We start from the raw sequence: 7,202 nt of genomic DNA, 5'->3' as shown, positions 1-7,202 counted from the left end.
TGACGTATATTTCGATAGCTCTAGTTGTCTACCGCTTATACAATTTGCTCAATCTCGCAGCCTAAAGCCTCGTTATCACTTTTGACGCAAATACCAACGCAAATGCTAGGGACGTTCACACATAGAACGAAAACGCAAGGAACGTAAGATATGCAGGCGCAGTTGAAGTCCTTTTTAGTCCAAGATGGAGGAAACGGGTTTCACTTGCTTCGGCTTGCGCTTGCATTTGCGATAGCAATGTTACCGTTTACACGTAAAGCAAACGCAATTGAAAGCTCAAGCCATGTGCAAGACAATGGATAATTCCTTGTGCCGTTATTTGCGTTTGCGTTTGCATAGCTTGTATGAACCAGTCCTAATTATACCTATAGAAACTTGCTATCTCACTCAAAAACCTATTGCTTCGCACATAAAAAGAGGAGACGCTGCTTTTTAAGTTTTGGTATTCTCATTAAATGCAAATTTAATATTCTTTCAGGGGTGATTATAGTAATTGGGGCATTCTGATTGGTCGAGAAGCTTGGTTTATGACGTTATATTCAGCGCGCTAGGCGCTGAATATTGCATCCCAAGGCTTGGCTACTAAGCCATGTCATCTTTGTCATCCAGGCAAGTGAACATGGCGGCATTTGCTGAATAAATTTTTCCCTCATTTGAAAGAAATCGCCCCAAGTCCTGGATATCTAAAACATCGGGAATTTTGCAAATTAAACTACTAAGGCTTTTGGACCGAAAATATTTTCAAGAGATGGTTTTCGAGGCATTATAATTGATCGTAGAAACCCGTCAAAGCTCATGGGGGCAAACTTGCTTTTGATTATCGCATTATTTAATAGCTAAGAACGGGGACAGTAATAAGCACAGGCAGGGTAGTTCAGCGGGCTTACAAAACCAGATGAACAAGCGCAGACCTTTTTAAAGGGTGAATTCGAAATCAAAGACCATCACCAATTCAATTAAAGTGATCAGTTGTGAGCTCGCTTCCGTTTCAGGGGAAATTGTGTGATGAGCGTTCCTTTTTCATACAATCAATTGGCCCGCAATTTCAGTTTTGTTAAAAAATAATCGTGTTTTCTTCTCAACTGAAAACTACTAAGGACCGCAAATTATAATAATCTTCAATGCGCCGGGGAGATCTGCTAGTACTTTGGCTAAAAAGACTATATATGGTGTGCTACTTTGTCCATGACACGTGATCAATTTAAACAATTAGACACGGAGAAGATTAATCTTTAATTGAAATCTTTAAGATCTTTAATAAAAATCTCAAATGGAAAGCTAGGGTAAATAGTACAATTTTTAAATATCTTGTTGTATGTGTATCTGTAATAATGCCAGCTGTATCGAAGGTCCATAAAAAGTCTAAAACTAAAACTTAATTAGTCCATGGCACTGTACACGTTGACGCATCGTGCGATGTATGTTACATAACAACGGCTTTTGTGTTTATGCACAGGCAGGTCAGGCTCTGGCTTAATTACAAAATTAAAATGTATGAGCCACTAGTTACTGAAAAGTAGCTCGAGAATCTTGTTAGTAATTATCTTTAACAAAATGTTGCCTTTCATCTAACAAACGTAGCTACTATAAACGTTTAAATTCCACTCATGTCTTTAGTAGTTTGCAATGTGGGGAGCAGATTATACAAGTTAGTAATAAACAACCTGAAACATTGACATTGTTTTGCTTTAGGTAAGTTTTTAAGGGATAGTTTCACAGTACGGCGCATGTGCAAGCTACTGCGTAGTCCATTCCACCCGTTGCTTTTTTACCATTCTGATGCGAGTTGATAAATCAAGCGAGTGCCCAGAATAAATCCTACCACATGCCGCCCAAGCTTACGATAAGAGCAACAGGACCCTCTGAACACCCAATGTTATAAGGGTTTGTATGGGAACGAAATAATTTTTGCTTTAGGTATATATTCGAATGCTTTAAAAATGAAATTGACTTACACTGTTGTTCTCAAGCTCCTGTACACTTGTATTTTTAATAAATATTTCCAAGGGTGGAAACAATTATCGACTGCACTTCGGTTGAAGCTCAATATATTCCACAAAAAATGGTACGTTTAGTCAAGTGGACAAAACCGCCCTCAGTCTAGGAGAGGCACAGAGATGCGGTACCGTACCGTATCATAGTTTTAGAGGCAAAGTTTCTGCCAGATTTATTTGCAGGCTGACATGTAAACAATAAACTGATCGAACCGGCTAACGTTTAAGTTTGCACATACGCTGATCCGTAAAACCATCGCTTTAATTTTAAATGTCAGGCATGTAGTTCAAGCATCAGAAACATTTTACCTTAAAGATACATGGTGAAAAAGTGAAAAAACGCTTTAACAGGAGGCTGTCTGGTTTTTAATTAACGTACAAATTGTGGTGAAAGGAATAATGTGACAACATTTGACGCCTTAACCCAAATACACGCTGGGGAATTTTAAATACAAATTAGTCTTCGGTACTAAAAAGATAACTTGTTGATTGGCATAACGACCTACTATAGATGGTGGTTAAGGGTATTTTCGTGACCCGCGATCGGCCCTTTTTATTTCCCGTGAAATTGTTATATTTTCCTCGTAAATCGTGACCCGTGTAGAGTAGTACCCGTAAGTAACCGTGAAACGTGATTTTCCAAAACGCATTGTCTTATCGCCCGTGAAGCGTGAAGTGTCAATATTATAATTTTGGTGATTAGTGAAAAGGCCGTTTTTTTCGTGAAACGTGATCTATACCCCCCGAGATGTTGCCTACGTAGTCTTCTGAGCGAATCAGGGAGTGTATATGGAGGGAATTATGCATTGGCTTACTGCACTACACCCTGACTCACTTACTAGCTAATAGACTAATTGTGATTATTTTACCGATTATGAAAGTCACGACGCTGGAGACACACGAGAGCGTCGCAAAAAAAAAAATAAACATTTTAGTTCTATTTTTGGCATTCAATCTGCAAAACAACCAGGTGGAAGAACCAAGTTTGAAATCTGTAGTAAATGCGAGCATACAAGTTGTTTTGCTTATACTGGCTTTTTGTTTAAACCCTTGATACTCTATCCACTACAGTCTATCGGGGCGTAGACTTGCACCAAGTCGCTTTCTATTGGCGAGCGAAGCGAGCCACGCGTCGCGAAGCGACGCAAAGTGAGTCGCGAAGCGACGACCGCGAGTGACGAAGTCGCGAGAGGGCGACTTGTCCCACTTGAAGGATTTTGAATCAAGTTTCCCGCCAAAAAAAAACAAATGTCCTTTAACTGTTCGTCCCTGCAGTCGTCTCCAACAGATGAGGCCACAATCCCACGGTTTTTCAAAGAGAAAACTTGGTCTTTCATGAGCGATACGACGATAAATCGCGAAGCGACGACCGCGAGTGACGAAGTCGCGAGAGGGCGACTTGTCCCACTTGAAGGATTTTGAATCAAGTTTCCCGCCAAAAGCAAGAGGTATCAATTATCAGAGGGCGGTGTTTCTGCGAGCGCATGACTTTTCTAGCAAGAGTCAAGTTTCAAGAATTCTTGTTTGTGATGGTGGAAAGTAGCGAGCGCGGGGTCAACTCCGACCAAAACGATCACGCGAATTTCGATTTCTCCTTGCTCGAAAAAGCATATAAATTTGTATTCTTTGCGCTAAGGGAGTCGTAAAAACGATTACAGACAAAGATTGATCGGCCCAGGGGGGAAAACAAGGCTTGCTTAGACCTGGAAATCCTCGCCGGACGGCAATTCGCAGAACCTAAACTTACTACAAATATTATTTGTAGAAACTGTGCCGACAAAAATGAGACGATCGTGAAGAAGGCAGAAGAAAACGTTGTGAGGGATTCGTTGAAGGCTGGTCAGCGATAGCTAAACAATACTTGAATACACATGACAATAAATCGCTTCCAAAACAAAGATTGCAAACACTTTTAATCGGCGAAATATATGTGATGGTAAATGTTGCAAAGTGCTTCTGGTCTTCCAAAAATAATTTTGAACTGCAAATCAAATGTCCTTTAACTGTTCGTCCCTGCAGTCGTCTCCAACAGATGAGGCCACAATCCCACGGTTTTTCAAAGAGAAAACTTGGTCTTTCATGAGCGATACTATAAAAGAGACAACAACAAGGACTATCGTCGTGTCGCCTCCATCTCGCATGTAGTCGGTGGAAGCTTTTGCCCGCTTCCGTGGGCGCAGAAAAAAAAAAACATTTTTTCCGCAGAGATACGGTTCTATGACATGTTGTTGATATTCTTTTAACATTTTAACTCTTCGTTTCCCGTGAACTGTTGAGCAATTTCCAACGCTTCCTTCGCTGTTCGCATGATGTGACCTCGACGTGACAAGAAATGACGCATGAAGAAGCGTCGATTTACATTTGAATGACACTTTCTTTGAGATCTCGACTCTGATTGGCCGCGGTTATAATTTATTCACCAACCCGTTTTTGGGTCGGTAAAATTGGCGCGCTGCAAGTTGGAAAAGTCGTTCGTACGCGACATACCTAAACCGCGCGTAGAAGGACTTTGAGAAAGTCTAATCGGGGCGCTGCTCACAAAAAGCCTGACGGAGAGGGGGTAGTGGGAGGAGGTAATAATGGTATAGTTATAGTACTATATTATTTCTGCTGTCATTGTTATATGGCTAGGATATGGAGAGCGACACTCCGGTGAAGCCATAAGCGACACTGAGTGTCACCGGCGGAGCGGGGGAATTTTTTCTTCGGGCGTCCTGGAATACAAAGCGGACAACAGCAAACGCGGAAGAAACAAAAACAAGGTACATACGCCCGAAGACAAAATATACGCTCCGCTGGAAGTTGATGCACCGAACACAGATCGCTAAGGGAGGGAGGGCGGGGCGCGACATTTGAACTGTAGTCGTGGTGTTTTACCGTCGAAAGACCTAGAACTGAGGTGCACGCTGAAGGGAACGGTTAATATTGCACCGCTACACCAATGGGAGAGAGCTATGGGGATAATTAGCCATTTCCACGGGACTTATGACCTGCATGCATAATAAAGTACTATGCAAATGACTTTGAATAGTACTATATTATTTCTGCTGTCATTGTTATATGGCTAAGATATGGAGAGCGACACTCCGGTTTCGCCACCCTCTTTACTACGTTCTACCAAGCCTAAACACCCGCAAAGGCCAAAAACACCCCCCTCTCTCCAAACCTTACAACCCCCCCACCTCGACCGGGAAAATTCTAAAGGAATGCACGACCCATAATACAAATTGGTCATGAATAACTTTACGTAATACAGAAATTACGTTCTCCGGCAAAGTTTAGTAACCACCTCATATGGAGCAGTTTCAAATAATGCCACTAACCTATCTCGCTTGGGCGTTAGAGACCCACTCGCCTCCTTCTTTGGCATAAATTACACATGCCTTCCCCTATCGAAATAATTTTCGGGAGCACATCACGTTACGTAAACGCCCTTCTAGCCTCAGAACTCCATACAACCCATAGCCATCTCCTGACCGGGTCTCCGAAGACCCTAACCCATTTGAATACAAATCACGATAAAAAAAACTTCTGAGAACACTCTTGCACGACGCTGGAATGGCTTTAACAAACTCAACAACTGACATTTCTAAGAAGCGGAAAAAACAGCGAGAGGAAAACTTTACTTTGAGAATAGAAAAGTCAAAGCTCAAAACATACAGATTTGAACCAAACTGACGGTTGGAAATAACAAACTCGGGTTTAGGGTGGGAGACCCAGTCAGGAAACAGCGCACCTTACGTCCGAAACAGAGCAAACACGAGGCAAACGTAGGAAAGCGAGATGCCCGTGCGGCTTGCTGCTCCCAACCAAGTTTAAATATATGTATATATACAAAGAAAGAAAAAGTTTGGTATACCAATTAAAGCATCCGGTGCTAACAGCCCTGAAACCCTCCAGACAATTCAACAAATACAAACTCCGACAAAAGGCATGAAGGCAAACGGAGTCTCGAGTAAACCATAACGTTCTGGCAAAGAGACCAGAGCCAAACGGATGAAAAATGCGTACCCGCACAAGGAGGAGCGTACTCTAACAAAGACATCAAATAAACAAATAAACAAATAAACAAAACACACTTTGACAAAAGACCTGAAGTCAATCAGAGTAACAACGCGTTCTCAAATAAACAAGACATACTCTGAAATCAGAGAAACAACGCGTACTCAAATAAACAAAACACGCTCTGACAAAAGACCCGAAGTCAATCAGAGCAATAACGCGTTCTCAAATACACAAAACAAACTCTGAGAAAGGACCCGAAGTCAGTCAGAGCAATAACGCGTTCTCAAATAAACAAGACATACTCTGAAATCAGAGCAAAAACGCGTTCTCAAATTAGCAAAACACACTCTGACAAAAGACCCGAAGTCAATCAGAGCAACAACGCGTTCTCAACTAAACAAAACACACTCTGACAAAGGACCCGAAGTCAATCAGAGCAATAACGCGTTCTCAAATAAACAAAACACACTCTGACAAAGGACCCGAAGTCAATCAGAGCAAAAACGCGTTCTCAAATACACAAAACACACTCTGATAAAGGACCCGAAGTCAATCAGTGCAACAACGCGTTCTAAAATAAACAAAACACATTCTGACAAAGGACCCAAAGTCAATCAGAGTTACAACGCGTTCTCAAATAAACGAACCACACTCGACAAGAGGCTCGAAGCCATTTAGAACTACAACGCGTTCTAAAAAAAAACACACACTGACAAACGGCCCAAAGCCATTGAGAGTTGCAACGCGTACCCAAATAAACAAAACACGCTGTGACAAAAGTGCCAAAATCCACAATAACTACAAGGTGGCCCGAAGCTAATTAGCTTGTCTTTGACAAACCTTTGGTTCCCGCCAGAATTTGGAGGGTGTGAGAAACAAATTTATGCAAAAACTCAGCCGTGAAAACGTGGCCGCGATGAAAATATTACAAACAAACCTGAGCAAGCTCAGCCAAAAAACTCTACTACCACAGAGCGGAACAAGACCAAGAAATAAACCCAGAATCTTTGTAAATGCATGCGGCAAACCACGATGGCCTAAAGCAACCAGAACAAAAGAACAAACAAAACCAAAGTTGAACTATTCTCACCGATTAGAAGGCGCGGTATTCAGTCCAAAGTAAAGAGCGTCGGTTAACCATTAAGCTGGATCGCCCAAACGTTGTGGCTTGACTGGCTGCGAGAATCCAGGCATCCATGCGAT

This window comes from Oculina patagonica, chromosome 9 (genome assembly GCF_052425735.1).
Source record: "Oculina patagonica isolate OP01 chromosome 9, crgOcupat, whole genome shotgun sequence".
Lineage (NCBI taxonomy): Eukaryota > Metazoa > Cnidaria > Anthozoa > Scleractinia > Oculinidae > Oculina > Oculina patagonica.
Note: the sequence above shows the minus strand (reverse complement) of the source record.